We start from the raw sequence: 17,500 nt of genomic DNA on the forward strand, positions 1-17,500 counted from the left end.
AAAATAGTATTACCAGCTGCAGCTGCAATAATCAATAAAATTGAAAATCAACAAAACGCATATTTTGCAATCTCAAATCACGTTTAGGTAAATTCAAATTTTACTTATTTCAAACAAGAAAAAACACAAGACGCGTAATCAGTGTTACCAACAGCTCAAACCAAAATGAACCAAAAATTGCATGAAAAATGTATACCAGACTAAGTTATTTTACCATATCGCAAATTTTTTTCCGCGTTCTCGACTTTGCTTAAAAAGCGTGTCGTCTGTGGCGTAAATTAGAATAGCTTAAAATTTTGCATAAGAGATACTACGTAAGATAATTTATTAAGCCGACTTTGCGTGACATATCCTCGAGAAAGAAGAGTGGTGTTTTTAAATTACAAATGAATATACTGAAAACACAGAAAAAAGAAAATAATTTTTTGGATTTTGTGCAAATCATGGATATTGGCGAATAACTTGCTTTTCTGGTTGTTAGGTATTTTGTTTTAATTCTTATAATTTTTGGCTGTTTTGAATTTTGTTCTTCTTTTAAGTTTTTGGTTTTTTCTTTGTTTGTTTTGTTCTTTTCACATTGATTTTCCGTGCGTGTTTTTGTTGTTTTTTTCTTCGGCACTTTCCTCGGATACATTATTTCGTTTTACACTGAAGAAGAGAGGCATTTGTCCTCTCGAAATATTCGCTTGGTTGTGTTTTTTCAGTATTTTCATTTGGCCTTTAAAAAACCCAATTTTTGCTAGTTTTTCTTGCTTTATGAGACATTTTCATTCACTTTCTCTCTCCGTTACTTTGTTTTTCTTTCTCTTATAATACAGTACATTACTCCTGACAGTACTTGAAGAAATTGTTCGGAGTAACATATATTACTATAGAAACATTTTGCTACAGGCCAACAAAATTCGTTTCGGCCATTTACGACCATTTATAGCACCGCTTGAAATTGATCCCAAATGAAGATTTTAACACAAATCAGGGGCTGAAATTGCATGTAAACCTTGTATTCTTATAGCATATTGCCGAAAAGCATTTGCTGAGACCTGATTTTCTATTGAATACTTTCTATAAAATCCCTCTTTTATTTTCTATGAAGATCTCGACTGGGGAGAGGTTCCTTCCTGTAGCCCTCACCTAATATAAGATACCGCCTATCAACAATAGAGGAAAAAAATTCTTTTTAAATTTACACTGCCTACAGAAATAACTTTAGGGGCTATGGTCTAATTAGTATGTACTGGAGATTGTAATGTTGGAACAACATTTTCTCAAAAATGCCTTTAGAAGATCCTTTACTCACTTTGTAAAGTTGATTTTGATATACCCCAAAGAATAGTACCAGAAAGACCATGTCATTCATTATTTTTTAAATCCTCGTAAAAATCTGGATACTGGGAACTTTTATTTTTTAAATTAGAACTGTTTTTATAAGCTTGGCCTTATCAGATTTTCCAACTACTCTATACTGCAAAAGCTATACATCAGAAAATGATTAAAAATATAACATTAAACATCACTATCTGAGTCAGAAGCCATGGCTGCACTTGCAGTTGCATATTTTCTGTACCCTTTTCCAGTATTTTGCCAGTTGGGGTGTGTCACCATGCTCATGGGGGGTTTCCAGTCCTTGGTAACGACTCGTTTAGCACCCAGTAGAGCATTAAGAGTAGTAAAGGCGTGTTTATTTCTCAATTTTGTTTTGTTTAAATTAATAGATGAAAAGGTTCTCGGCACAAGCAGAAGCATATGGTAGGATAAGCATTTTCATCATGACTTCACCCAAGAATGGGAAACTTTCGACTTGAGGACCATCACATCGTTCTATTACTTTAAACCGGAAGTAAACCGTGTCAGAATCTGCATATTTTTTTACATCAGTGCAAAATGGCATCCTTTTCCATTCTTTGGCAATGTTTTCTACATCATTCTCCTTGGCCAAATTTGGAAACTGGACAAGTAGTGGGACAATGCTTAAGTTCGAGTTGTCAGGAGGCATGGCTATCTTTGGGTCCAGTCTGTCTAAGTTTTTAACCGAGGAGTATTTAGAACTGAAAAACCTTTCCTAATGTCGTCGCTCAGTTCTATCATATATTCCGTACAAACCGTTTTGAAGGCAGTTGCAGCTGATAACGAAATTTTATTGTTAATAAATATAACCTCTACACGACTACCACAGTCTACTTCTTTCATGTCTCGAAAGTGCTGTGGGTCCCTGAGCTGTATCAAAGGTGCTTCTGTCGTCTTCCCGTAGTTCGGTTTCATGAAGTGGTTGATAATTGCTATATGCAGCTCATTAACTTTAATGTACAAGATGTGGATTTTGGTACCCTGTGACTGAAACAACCGATTAGTGTCAGTAACAAATGGTAGGATATATGCGAGGAAAGCAAAATAAGCTTTGAATGTAGGGGACAGCAATTTTTCGAGTATAGCCGTGGCTTTGGCTGGCTTGTTTCCTTCTTTAAAGCATTCACTCCGGAAGAAAAGTATCAAACAATCCCATTGTTCGAGATAACGCAAAATAACTGGAAGTCGAGAAAGCCACCTAGTTGTGACATGGCGCAGCATTCCGTGTTTGTCAAACTCCATAAACTTCTGCATCTCGAAAAAGTCACGAACCCTTTTGGGGTTCCTGCCAATGTAATTGTACAGGTCCTGATAAAATTCTGTAGGTAGCTTATGACTTGCTGCACTGGCACACAAATGGATGGAGCGGCATGTAAACCCAAGAACGAATAGGTTTGGTAAATCTAGCAAAAGCTTTTCTTGCACACCACCTTGTCCTCCCAACATCACAGATGGATTATTTGATGCAGAACCAATCAGACTTTGCTTTGCCACTCCAATACCTTTAAGCAGAAGTTTTCTTAACACTGATTATATATCTTTAGCTGTGCGCTGTTGTGCTTCAACCAATTGCAAGAATGAGTCCTTCACAACTTTCTTTCATCCACAATTCTTAGCTTCCTTTACTTCAGCGACATAACAAATAACAACAATTAGGCTTTTTGAAAAACTCACATCAGTACTTTCATCAATGATTACCGAAAAACAGTTCTTTCTCATCAGGTTGCACAAGTCCACATAAGCTACTTCTCCAATTATTTTATTAATCACATGTGTAGTATTTGTATGGCCACACTGAACACCCTTTGCAATATCCGAGTCAGGAAATGCTGTTTTTAAGGTTTCGGGAAGCTCTTTCATAATATTGATTGCCAAGTTATGCCTTGCCAGAAATCCACTTAAAATCAATTCGGCCTGCCTGATTTTTTGACTTCTTAGAAGCCTGTCATTCCTTTCTACACTATTTATTGAGAATTGTACCACGGGAGCACTACTAAGTGTTGCAGACACCTTTTTGAAATGAGTAGGATTGCTCAGTTGGCACCTAATATGAAAACTACTACCTGATAGGTCGGTATTACACAAAATACAGCGAGGCTGCCCTGTGTGCCCTTTTCCGATGTACTGTTTACCCTCAATGTCAATAATCTAATTTTGGGTAAGTTTTCTTTTTTCATTCTGCTTCCTTGTAGTAGCTTTCTTAGCTCCAGCAGCCGTCACGTGTGATTCTGTATCATCAGTAACTGAAGGCGTTTTGTCATCTTCTAAACTGTTGCTACAGCTAGCAACAACAGTTGAGCTGTCTGACTGAATTACCTCTTCCCCTGCTACAGCAGTGCTCGCAGACCGGCTCAACTCTGAATCTGCAATACACTCCCAACAGTAAGATTGCTTCTTATATTTTTGTCTCGGTCTAAATATTCCACTTCAGAATACTGTTGTCAAATATTGGTCAAAATCGATGAGTATGTATGAGACTCTTCTTCCCTGGTTTTAGTACTGACTATGGCCATGCTTTTTCTTTTTCTCAATGTTTCTGAAGTTCACCTAACTAGATAACCATTAACATTCTAGGAGTTCGTTGTTGGTTGTTGGCTACAAGAAATTTCAATTATATGTCCTGTAGGACTTGGAGACTGAACCTTGTCAATTCATAAAATTTTATTCTGAGACGTCTGTCTTCCAATAGGCTTGAAAAAAATGTCAATAGACGGCTGATCTTTAATAATCTGAAAACGAAATTCGATTATGTTTCTCAGTCTATCTTGTCTTGTACGTTAAATCTTACTCTATTCTTCATCAAATTATTGATCCTCACATTTATGCTCCTCAAGGTTTTAAAACTAACCATAACAGTTTTTGCTATGACCAAATTTTTTTTCTGCACTATTTTCAGTCATTATACACTGTAAAACATAACAAAATGATAAAGGTACGGTGCACTTGTTGATTTTCCACATATTTGTTAATAAAATAAACCTAAACGAAGGCTTGATTGGATATATTTAAAGGTTGACTTCTGCCAGATGTTCTAAAATAAGGTCATTAATTAGTGGGGAACAACTGAAAACCCAGCAGTACAAAAACTGAAGCTTTACGCTCATAAAAGTCAGGCAATGTCTGTTTTAATGGTCCGTTTTCACTGAAAGTGTTAGAGCACTTTTTTTAGGAGGAGCTTTGTATAATGATAATAATAAAGATAAACTAAGAAGTAGCCTAAATTCCTACCAGGAACCTATGAAACCTTATATCTGTATAAAATTTAGATGTATAACAATAACAATTAGGAATAACAATTAGGTGTATAACAATAAAGTGCATGGGAGGGGGCTAGGCCCCCTCCCACGTACCTTTTTCCCAAAATCGTCTGATTAAAATTTTGAGATAGGTATTTGGCTCATCATAGTTAAAAGGCCCAATAAACATGCGTTCAGGTATAAGATTCCCCCCCCCCACCTCCCCAGGGGATAGATCTTTAGATTATAAATCTGGCGAGTGGGTGGACAGAGTGTATCTGGTTTTGCGGGATGCATAAATTAGCAGGTGGGGGGGGGACACATGTTCGTGTGGGAGGTGTTCCGCAGGTAAATTTTACATGGTGAAGAAATTTTCCTGGGAGTGAAATTTTCAGGAGAAATTATGCAGTGGGCGAATTTTCCAGAATTCTTATACAAAGTTTTTTTATGTCTTGCTTTCTCTTTTCCGTCTCAATTTTACATGTGGAGTAGTTAAGAGTAACTTTCCGGGATATATTTTTATCGGGATTAAACTGTGTAGAAGATATTTCCGTGGGGAGAGGATTTCTCCGTGGAGGTGGGGCTAGATTTCCTGGTATTATTTAAAAACGATCAGAATTTAAAAAAAAATAAGTTTTTTCAAATGAATGTGAGGAGCAACATTAAAACTTAAAAAGAGAAAGAAATTATTACGTATATAAAGGGGGTTACTCCCTCCTCAACACCTCGCTCTTTACACTAAAGTTTGAATTTTGTTCCAATTCTGTTAGAATGACTCCTGAAACACAAGGACCGTTTAATTAGAACAATAGGGTAAGATGTATTTTTAAAAGTAATAAAAAACTTTTTCGTCAAGATCAACGTGTTGTGTGGTGGTAAAGAATAGATTTTATTAAATACGTAACCTAGCTTCCTCTCGCCACCCCCCCTACCCCCCCCCCTACACCCCAACAACACCAGTTTAAATATCGTAAACGCAATTAAAACCACGCTTTGAATTGCATTTGTCTAGCGCGGTCTATTGCAGTTAACCCGCCGGGCGGGTTTTTTCGTGACTGGTTTCCTTGCACAATATATAATGTTATATATAGTAATATAGTCACTACTTCGTTATACCTACACTTGTATATATATCAAACTCTAGACGCGACGAAAAACACGTTTTTACGGGATTATCCAAGACACCGCTGTAGATAAATACAATGTATAGCGTGGTTTTAATTGCGCATAAAATATTTAAGTGTTGTTTTTTTTTTTTTTGGGGGGGAGGAGTACCTAGGTTAGGTTACGTATTTAATATATGCTATGCTTTGCCACACCCTCCCCCCCCCATCTAATGCGCAAATATATAGCCCAAATTTTATTTTATTTCATTAGCATTAACCAAACTAGCAGTATATAAAAGAGTAGGTATAACGAAGGAGTACCACAATATATATATATATATATATATATATATATATATATATATATATATATATATATATATATATATATATATATATATATATATATATATATATATATATATATATATATATATATATATATATATATATATATATAGTTCAGCTAGATCACCTTATTTTAAATTTCTTCTTACTTTTAATTTCTCTCAGCAGGGTCCTTCTTCCTTAATAAAAAATTTCAAACTGAGGAGATTCACCTTGGGTGGTTGGCTTTTGTTTTTATTCCACTAGATTCTCAACCATCACGAATCCATGTGTCATTATAGCTTCAGTTTCAATTGGTAAGACTTGATGTTGATACACAGAAAGATGTTTTTGTCGATCTTTGGACACCGGATGTTAAGTGCCTGTTAACAGAAAAAGGAAAATAGGTGACTGACTGCTTGTCTGTCTCTTATTTTGACTATGCCGAACAGATCAGGATGAAATAAAATATTTTTAGATCTAAGAATGCTGACATAGGTACAAAAATATTGAATTGTACCACATTGTACCATAGTTTCGTAAAATGTACCATATTTTATGGGATTGTACTAAATTGTACCAGTAGAGGTGAAATGTACCAAAATGGTACAATTGTACCACGTTTGGCATCACTGCGCGTAATGCTCGTAATTTATTAAAATCTTTGCAAAGGAGAAACTTGTTGCAGCCGAGGGTTTAATTTCGTCATGATCCTTGGGTTTGGGTGCAAAGTTGGAGCCAATTTTCCCAAGTCAAGTAAAAAAGACCAAGTGAAAAAATGAAGGCCTATTTAAGGGTTCTATTGCAACTGAACCACCGTGTAACTGAACCCCAAGTAATTGAACCACTGTAACTGAGCCACCGTGCAACTGAACCACCGTGCAGCTGAACCACCGTGCAACTGAACTCTCGTGCAGCTGAACCCCCGTGCAACTGAACCCCTGGTGCAACTGAACCCCATTTAACTGAGCTGAGACCGCGTGCAACTCAACCCCATTAACTGAACCACTGTGCAACTGAACCCTCGTATAATTGAACTCTCTTGCAACTGAACCCCCGCACTCACATTGGGTAAAATACAAGGTAGAATCTTTACATGTCCGACCTTGTTGGAATTGTTTGCTTTTTAAACTCATGATGTAAGTGACTGTCAAGATGATTAATAAAAAAAAACCTCTGTTCTGTTGTCAAAAAAACAAAGAAAATCGGACGTCACAAACTCTTAAAGCCAGATTCATTTCTCCCTTTTTAATGTCTGTTAATACGGGTTCCCCTCGCCCTGTCACTGTCTATGGGTCTAGGCATTTACCCCTCCCCCCTCTCCTATGAAAAACCTTCCCCTAGAAAAATACCGCCTCGCGGAAAATATGGTTTTCCGAATTTGAACTTTATATTTGAGTTCTATTATTTTTTTAGTTTAGTTGAGAACATGGGCGACCATAAGAGGGGGGGCAAGGGGGGCGTCTGCCCCCTGGCTGAATGACGGTGTCATACATTTGTATTGATTGAAAAAACTTTCCACGGAATAAGTTTTCAAAGAAAAGTAAAGAGCTCTATTAAGCCAAAAATGGGCAGAGATAAAGTCAAATAATCTTCCAAGCGTAAACCTACCACAAATCACTATCAGCAATTAAAGGACACTCAAAATGAACAGAAATTATAATAAATTGCCGAGTCAAACTCAAAACGATCAAAAATTAACATTACTAGAGTTGACAACCCCCATGCCTTCTTAAGACCAAAACATAACTTAGGTTTTACTGAAAAAGAAATGACCGTGGATTGTCAGTTAAATTTACCTATACTGATATTTATTCCTTAAAATAAAAAATGAGGTAAAAAAAGTGAGAAAAAAAAGTTTTTTACTTATTTAAGTAAAAAAAAGTGAAAATATTTAAACATATTTTGTTTTCAGTAAAGCACAATTTATGTTCTTGTCTTGAAAAGGCATGGGGGTTATCGGCCTTACTAATGCTAATTTTTGATCGTTTCGAGTTTGACTCGGCTATTTATTCTAATTTCTGTTCATTTTGAGTTTCATTTATTTATTGATTAACTAAAAAAAAACATTTTTTTTTTAACTGAAAGTAAGGAGTGACATTAAAACTTAGAACGAACAGAAATTATTCCGTATATGAAAGGGGCTGTCCCCTCCTCAACGCCTCGCTCTATACGCTAAAGTTTTTTATTGTTTTAAAAAGTAAATTTATGAGACAGAGTCAAACTTTCGCGTAAAGAGCGAGGCGTTAAGGAGGGGACAGCCCCTTTCATATACGGAAATAATTTCTGTTCGTTTTAAGTTTTAATGTCACTCCTTACTTTCAGTTAAAAAAAACTTGTTTTTTAGTTAATTTTTGAACGTTTTTGAATTAATGCAGCTTTGATTTTGGCTCACCGTACATGAATAATTAAATCTAAATTGGCTTTTTAATTTTCCTTTTTTTGGCTAATTGGCTTTCTCGAAATTTTGTTCTGACGTAACTTACGAATTGACTTACGTAACGAATTTCTATATTCGTATGTTTTTATTACGTATATTAGGGAGTTCACTCCCTATTCAATACCTCGCTCTTTACACCAAAGTTCTAATTTTGTTCGAATCACAAACCCCTGAGTCACAAAGGCCGGTTAATTAGAATAGATAGCTCTTTTGAAAGTACTAAAAAAACTTAAATGTAAAGAGTGAGGTATTGACTAGAAGGGGAACCCTCTCATATACGTAATAATTTCTGTTCATTTTAAGTTTTAATGTTGCTCCTTACTTTCAGTTGAAAAAAATCAGTTTTTTTTATTTAATTTCTGATCCTTTTTTAAATAATGCTGGAAAATCTGGCGCCCCCTTCATGGAAATGTTCCTTCCCCCAAAGAAATATCCTCCATGGAAAGATTCTCCCCCGTAACCCCTACTCCGACCCCAACCCCCCCCAAGGAAAAAATCACACCTGAAAATGTCCGGATACATCACATTGTCAAAAGTTATATATAAAGAAAGTGCAAAGCTCAGAATATGCAGCCCTCCCTGCGGAACTCATGGGGGTTTGAATTATTCTTAATGCCAATTTAGTTAGATTTTCAACTATACTGAACACAATGGTTATCTCAAATTTTATTTAGGTGACTTCGGGAAAAGAATGAGCGTGGGAGGGGGCCAAGTTGCCCTCCAATTTCTTTGGTCACTTAAAAAGGGCACTAGAACTTTTAATTTCAGTTTGAATAAGCCCTCTCACGATATTCTAGGACTACTGGATCGATACGGTCAGCCCTGGAAAAAAAAAAACAACAAACAAACAAATAAACACGCATCGGCGATCTTTCTTTTGGCAAAATACAAAATTCCATATTTTTGCAGACAGGAGCTTGAAACCTCTGTTGTATGGTTCTCTGATACGCTGAATCTGGTGGTGTGATTTTCATTAAAGTTCTTTTACTTTTAAGGGTTGTTTCTCCCTTTTTCCAAAAATAAGAAAAAATTTCTCAGGCGCGTAACTTTTGATGGGTAAGACTAAACTTGATTGAAACTATTTGAAATTAGCATAAAAATCTGATTCTTCTGATGCATTTATTGGTATCAAAATCCCGTTTTTTAGAGTTTCGGTTACTGTTGAGCCGGGTCGCTCCTTCTTACAGTTCGTTACCACGAACTGTTTGATAGTGATTTGTGGTAGTGTTACGCTGGGATAATTACTTGACTTCATTTCTGCCCATTTATGGCTTAAAAGCTCTTCTTTGAAAGCTCCTCTTTGCTTTTCTTTGAAAAGCTTGTTTTGTGAAAAAAGTTCTTTTTTAGATGAATTTCTGTTCGTTTTTTATTGACAAAGTTATTTTCATGAAAAAAATAATTTTTTATATCTTTTCGGGTTTTTTTACTATACGAATCAATAGTTTGGCAAAATCGTGAGAGCTTGACATGCCCAACATTTTTGAAAACATATTTGCTGGAATATTCTACTATGCTGAACAAAATAAGTGTCTCAAAATTTTTAATAAAGGTATATGGGAAATAAATCGGCCTGAGAGACGGCCTGATTGTCCTCCAATCTATTTTTACTCTTAGAAAGGACCCTATAACTTAATTTTGAATCGAATCAGCTTCTTTAAATGTTTCAATGATATTTCTAGCTATTATAAAGGGGTGCTGCCGCTATATTGCTGATATGCCTTTTTGAAAACCTGCATGTTTTTTCGTTTAATTGGAACACCCCCTAAAAACTTCCTAGAAGTTCCACCTTAATACCCTAAGCGTCTTCAGTTACAGTAACTGTAGTTGTAGTACTAAAAGTATACACATAGTGCTTTCTGGCTAGTTCAAAATCCCCCACAGCTTACTTTTAAAGATCTAGCTTAATAATACAAATTATTCTGGGGATATTGCTTTGTCATCTTTTTAAAGTTCACATGTTAATAGTTTGTTTTGATTTAGTTCAACGTCTGCCTAAATATTTCTTATATTTGATTACTGAAGATATTGTTATATTCTCTTTGGACTATTGGCTACAAAACGGCTGTCTCACAATTTCGATCGAATGTGTTTGGGGAAAAGAGGATATCAGGGCGAGGGGGGGGGGCTATTTTCGCTCCATCACGCTTGACACTTAAAATGAAACAATAAGTATGCATTTCCAATCAAATGAGCCTCCAATAAAGTTCACAATACCACCCCTTCATAAAAACCTTAAATCCCCCCGAGGCATGATTCAAACCCTTATACCCATACTTTGGGGGGCTGTGTCAACCCCAAAGGCCGTGTTATGAGATCTTTGGACTATTTTTGAACAAATGGCTATCTTAGAATATCCATCCGATGCATTGGGGGAAAATATGACGTTGGGGTGGGGGATATAGCTGCCCTCCGATAAATTTGACTCTTAAAAATGGCTCTTCAACTTCCGATTTCCAATCCAATGAGCCCCCTCCGAAGTATATACGACCCCTGTTTCTATAAAAACCTAAAATGCCCTCGGATCATACCTTACAACCCGTGCCCTGAGGAACATGAGGGGGCTCTCATCCTCAGAGACATAATTTCTTTACTTTTAAACTGTGTCAAACAAAATAACTATCTCGAGATTTTGACTGGAAGTGCTTGGGGAAATGATGGGTGTGGGGGGGGGGGAGGTTGCCCTCCAATCACTTTTGACTATTAAAGAAGGTACTAGCCCTTTCAATTACCAACCGACTGTTGTGTGTTTAATCTGCCCTTTTCGAAGTTTCTTCGCAAAAAATGGCCATCTTAAAATTTCTATCAGATGCGTTTCTGGAAAATACGACGTATGTGTGTGTGTGTGTGTGGGGGGGGGGCTATTTGCCTTCTGATCACTTTGAATCTTGAAAAGAGCACTATAACTTCTAATTACCAATCCAATGAGCACTCTGTGAAGTTTATACGACCACCATTTCTATAAAAACCTTATATGCCCCCAGGGCGTAACTTACAACCCTTGACCTGAGGGCTATAGGGGGGGGGAGTTATCTTTAAAGACATAATTTCTGGACCTTTTAACTACACTTAATAAAATGGCTATCTCAAAAATTATGATTGAATATGTTTGGGGAAAGGATTGGTGTATGGGGAGGAGGCTGGATGACCTCCAGTCATTTTGGACTGTTAAAACGCCAGAATAAATTCTTATTGTCCGTCAAAGGAATTCCCTTCCTATAAAGAATCTTATATCCACCCACGGTATATCTGGCACTCCTTGCTTGTAAGGTTGTGGAGGGGGGGGGGTCAGGATCAGTCAAAATTTACGGACATAGAAAAAATGCTGAACATGTGTATTTCAATGTCATAACATCTCAGTTCTCACTCAGTCTTTGGATAAGAACAGAATTAGCTCTAAGGGAAAGACGAGAGGAGGATGGAGGTAGAAATTGTTTTATAATCCCAAGGCAGTTCTAGTCTTTTTTATAAGTCGAAAGTGATTGAGAGAGAAGGATTTATTGAAAAAAAAACATATGAACAAAACTTATTGCTACTTCCCCTAAAAAGCGAAGCTTGTCCGTGGGGGAAGTAGAGAAAACAAAATCCTTTAAACAAAAAGACCGCTTGGCCACCGACACCAATGACACCACCACACTAAACAATAAATACAAAATAATATCATATGTTGTACTTCCACCGGGAACATCATATCAACAAAACACACAATAAATAAATAAATCAATCAATCATTCAAAACTCATATTCAGAAAAAAGCAGTTCCTTAATGGTTTTTCTAAACACATTGAGGTTTCCAATAATCTTAATATCACTATTTAAACTGTTCCATGTCCGCGTACCTCTATAAAAAACAGAAAAGCATGAATGGGAAGAAATACCTCTAGGTACATAGAAGTCCGCACTACCCCTTGTATCGTGAGAATAAACTGTAGACCTAATGGACAATAAATCACCAAAACAACGAGGCTGAATATCCTGGTGCAGTCCAAAAATATACTGCAATACGTAGAATTCACAAAGGCCGGGAATAAGCATAATTTTTAAGACTGGGTAAATTTTTGGAACAGACTTACGTTGAGACATACTGGCTAATATCCTTATTGCAAGATTTTGTAGAACTCTTATTGGTTTTAGGATAGAAGAAAAGCAGAGAACCAATTACTCGAACAATAAAGTATATACAGGTGTATTAAAGAAAAATTAAAATGGCGCACGACAGATTTAGGAAAACAATGTTGGAGTTTCTTCATTATGCCTAGATTTCTCGCCAGAATTTTGCTAGTTAAAGTTACATGTTGCTTAAAAGATAGAGTTTCAACTATTACAAACCCAAGGTATTTAAAAAACGCAGTCCGTTTTATAATACCATTAGACATATCTAATTCCTTGATACATGGGTAAAAGTTTGGTGATCGCGAGAAAATAGTAAAGTTAGACTTAGCCATGTTGATCCTTAGTTTATTTGCCCTCAGCCATGCTATAATTCTATTAACTAATTCCTTCATGGAAATCTGCAGCAGCTCCGCTGTCTTAGCTGTGCTAATGGCTGTTGTATCATCAGCAAAAAGTAAAATTGTTTCATTAGTCGGGTTTACCATTAGTTCATTTATTCTATAGCAAAAGTTATTTAGACAATTTGGTAAGTCATTAATAAATATCAAGAATGATATAGGACCAAGAACTGATCCTTGCGGAACACTTATTTCAATACGTTTTTTTTTCCTGAAGAAGAATCATTTAGTTGGATATACTGATAACGATTACTTAAAAAACTTCTTAAAAAATTTAATGATTTTCCCCTCAAACCATACACCTCACACTTCTTAAGCAGAAGTACATGATCCACAGTGTCGAAAGCTTTCATCAGATCTAAAAATATAGCAGTTATTTTAAAACCTTTATCTAATACATCATTAATAATAGTTGTCAAATAAATCATCGCCTGTGCCGTTGTCCTTTTTCTACGGGACCCAAATTGTGTCTCTACCAGTAACTCATGATCCTCCAAAAAACTCATCATTCTAATACTAAAACACTTCTCTAAAACACGAGAAATGATGGGTAAAACGTATATTGGTCTATAGTTTCCTGGGTCATTTTGAATACCACCCTTATGAATTGGGGTTACACGGGCAACTTTAAAACAATCTGGGAATTTTTCCTTGACGAAAACACTCATTAATTAACCCACATAAGACTTCACATATAACAGGAAGAATAGATTTAAGTGAAAGGATGTTATTAGAAAGGATGTTATCCAGAAGCTTAGCTGATGTTCCCGTAATTCTTGTAGGGATATTTATACAAGGATAAAACCCATTAGATAGACTTCTATTAATAAATTCAGAGCTAGCAGATGAATGATCTATAAGGTCAATATTAAAGTCCCCCATAATAAAACATGGCATAGAGTTAATCAGAAGTTTCATTAATTGTTCTTCAAATAGGTCCATAAAATCTTGGAGCAGGCTCTGCGGAGATCTATATACTACAACAATACAAAAATTCAAATTCTCTCTAGTGACATGTAGAACAAAACATTCGCAAACTTTCTCTCTATATATTGTAAGATCTTCTCTTATTGAAACCTTATACTTACATGAACATAAGCTGCTAGGCCTCGGTGTTGGTAATACTCTCGATTCCTTATATATTAAGTGTAACCTGGGATATCTAGTAATTACAAGTAATTATCTTTTAACCACGTTTCAGTTAAAGCGATCACCTAAAAGACATTAGTATTTATTAATTCCGATAAAAATTACGCGCAGAATTCAATCCCTGACAATTCAAATGACAAAAATACCAACCAGCCGCAAGGGGCATTTTTCGGGGGGACATTTTTCACGGGGAGGTATTTTCGAGGGGGTATTTTCAACGAGGTGGTATTTTCCAGAGGTATTTTACGCAGGAGTTTTAAAAAGGGCACTAAAACTTTCAATTTCCAATCAAATAATAAAACATGATTAATAAACAAGATTAACAAAAAAACTACAGTCCGCGGGGCAAGGGCTGTAGGCTCTTGCAAGTTACCCCTTGTTAAAATTTAAGGTTTTTATGGATGGAATTTTGGAGAATTTTGGGAATTTTGTCACACAAATTTTGGAGAAGGCTCATTCGATTGGAAATTGAAATTTCAATTTTGAAGAATCAAAGGTAATCAGAGGACAATCAGCCTGTCTCTCTTAACCGCTATTTCTCCCCCAAATGCATCCGATCAAAAAAAAAAAAAAAAAAAAAAAAAATTGTTCAAAATAGTCAAAGGGTCAAATAACCATGCCTCTGGGGTTAACAATCTCAAAAGCAGCTCCTGGAGCTATGACTGTAAGTTAAGCTAGTCATTCAACGTTAACACAAAAGGTTTTTATGGAAAATATTTTTGTATGAACTTTGGTGGGGGGGGGGGGGTTCTCATTCGATTGGAAATCAAAAGTTCCATTGCACTTTTTAAAAGTTAAAAGTGGTTGGAGGGCTTCCACTCCAACTCTTTTTCCCTAGATACATCCGATCGATAATTTTGAGATGACCATTTTATTTAAAACAGTTCAAAGGTTAAATAACTATGCCTTCAGGGTTCACAACCCCTAACTTCTGGTGCAAGGGCTGTAAATTATGCAAGTTCTCTGTAAGCTATGTTAACAAACAATGTGTTTTTTTTTATCAAGAAAAGACGGCATGTTTGATCCTATAAATAAAAAAAGCATAGAGCATTAAGTTCAAACCTTAGGGAAATGTCAAGAAGAATACCATACACAATCAAAAAACATTTTTTCTCTTTATTGGTTGTGAAAAGGAAATATCAGCAATATCTACAATGGCTGATGGTATCAGCCTTCACATTGTTCGGAAAATCTTTAAGAGCATTTTCCACTAAATCAAGAGGTAGTATGTGCATCCAGTTTTACAAGACGACGTATCTGCAATGCGTCGAGAACAACATGAGGGTATGAAGCTTAAATTTAACGCAGATTAAACACACAACAAAATTAGCTGTTGTCTAAGTGAAATAAAATGCGGGATTCCAGTTTGGTTCACCTAATACGTATTAATTATTGAGGTTGAAATTATGGCTTATGGCTACAGATTTGGATACATACAAATTTCTCACTCTACGAAAGTGAAAGAGGGATATAACACCGTGATCTTAATTTTGGAAAAATTAAGTATTCTGAGCATCAGTGGGTGATTTGCGCGGACTTGAGGATGGTAAATTTTCTTCTTGGACAGCAAAGTGGCTACACGAAATTCCCTTGTTTCTTGTATCTTTCGGACAGTAGAGACAAGAAAACTACTGGGTGAAATAAAGGTGGCCTCAAAAAAAAAATATGGTGACTGGGAAAAAGACTATCATGAACAAGCCTTTAATTACACGAGAGAAAATCACACTTCCTCCGCTGCACATTAAGCTGTTCCTAATGAAGTAGTTTGTAAAGACTCTAGATAAGAACGAATCATGCTTTTCATATATAGGAGGAAAGATGCCTGTTGATGGCCCACAAATAAAACAACTCATGGAAGATCCAGCCTTTGCAGATTCACATTATTTGTTGAAGTCATAAACAATTTTTGGGCAACCGCAAAGCCGAAAACTATGTTACGCTGTAAAATCCCTATAAGTTCGGGAAATATTGGTTACAACACGAGCATTAATGTTTACTATTTACATAGCCACTGGAACTGTTTTCCAGAAAATGTAGGTACCACCAGTGAAGAATAAGGTGAAAGATTTTCCCAAGTCATGAAGGCTTTGGGGTATCGTTACCAAGGAAGATGGGATACTCATATGATAACAGGTTACTGCTAAAGTTCAAAAATAGAGTGTTCCAACAAGGTAAATTCAACAGTGCCACGTAAAAGAAGCTTGCAAAATTTCAAGTAGTTGTTTTTTCATTATGAACTTTTTAAATGAACATCTGACTGTGCATCTTGTTTAGTTTCTAAATCATTTTTTTATGTTTTTTGTTTCGTGTTTCGTCTCTAAATTAAAATAATGGTTTAAAATTAATTACTTATTTTGCCATACACAGTTTTCATTTAAAATAGTATGTCTTATGTCACATCATATTCCCACATCTTGAAAATTTGAGCTCCTAGCCAAAAACTAATGTCATATTTGAATTCAGATCATTAAGCAAACATAAAATCGGTACCAAAACCACTGTTGCCCAGTAAATGATTGAGCTTCAACTCAATTCATTGGAATACCCGATGATGATTTTTTTTTTTTAGCATGATAGCTAAAGTTTGCTAGTCTTACAGCTGGTTTCCTAACGGAAAGAGATAGAACAAAAAGAAAAACCACTATTTAAAGAACAAAATTTATGGATAATTCTTTTAAATCATAAAACAATAAATCAGTTATTCGTATCATATAGTCTCTGATTTAATAAAAAAACAAAACGAAGCTTTCGAAGCATCAAAGTTAACAAACTGTAAAAAAAGACAAGCACTAAAAATAATATGAACTTATTGCACTAAAAGCATTTTTATTCCGTGAGAAACAAGAAGAAAAGGGAAAAGGGAAGAGTTGCGCTTTAGAGTTCTATTTGATTTAAATATGAACACAATGCTCTTAACAGAATTTAAATACACTCTATAACATTGACGATAAGAGTCTCCATATATCTGATCTAATGACACTAAGGTAGCCTAAGGACCAATGTGACAGGCTAAAAGCTAAGTGAAATAGAATGTTCTGCATACTTACAGATTTTTTTCACGAAGGGAACTTATTGAAATGCCTGAAGGCCTTTATGTTATATAATTAAATATTTTAGCTGCAAAACTATCGTAGAGGTTAAAAAAAAAAAAAAAAAAAATCAAAATTATCTAATGGTCACCAAATATTGTCTAAAACACCTAGATTCGACACTTTCATTTTGCTGAAAAAAGAGTAAAAAACCCATCGCTTTCCATATACAAACCTTTCCATCAGATTCTCATCAGAACCCCCAAGTATAGCTTACTTTCACGCCATATAAAAAGATATTGTCTTCCTGCCTTGTAAATAACCTTCGTAAAACCAAGTATGGTAACAGTAATATAACAAC

At 35.7% G+C, this 17,500-nt stretch overlaps 1 protein-coding gene across 1 annotated transcript in view; it reads right to left on the reverse strand.

Moving 5' to 3' along the window:
• The window catches only part of Paip2 (polyA-binding protein interacting protein 2), a 73,809-nt gene extending 73,726 nt beyond the window's left edge, over nucleotides 1-83 (reverse strand). The window contains exon 1 of the mRNA XM_089090781.1: nucleotides 14-83. The gene's annotated coding sequence lies outside the window, so the exon portion shown is untranslated. The remainder of the gene's footprint in view (nucleotides 1-13) is intronic.
• Between the last annotated feature and the right edge of the window lie 17,417 nt (nucleotides 84-17,500).

This window comes from Artemia sp. Qi Xiang Cuo, chromosome 6 (genome assembly GCF_049724085.1).
Source record: "Artemia sp. Qi Xiang Cuo chromosome 6, ASM4972408v1, whole genome shotgun sequence".
NCBI lineage: Eukaryota > Metazoa > Arthropoda > Branchiopoda > Anostraca > Artemiidae > Artemia > Artemia sp. Qi Xiang Cuo.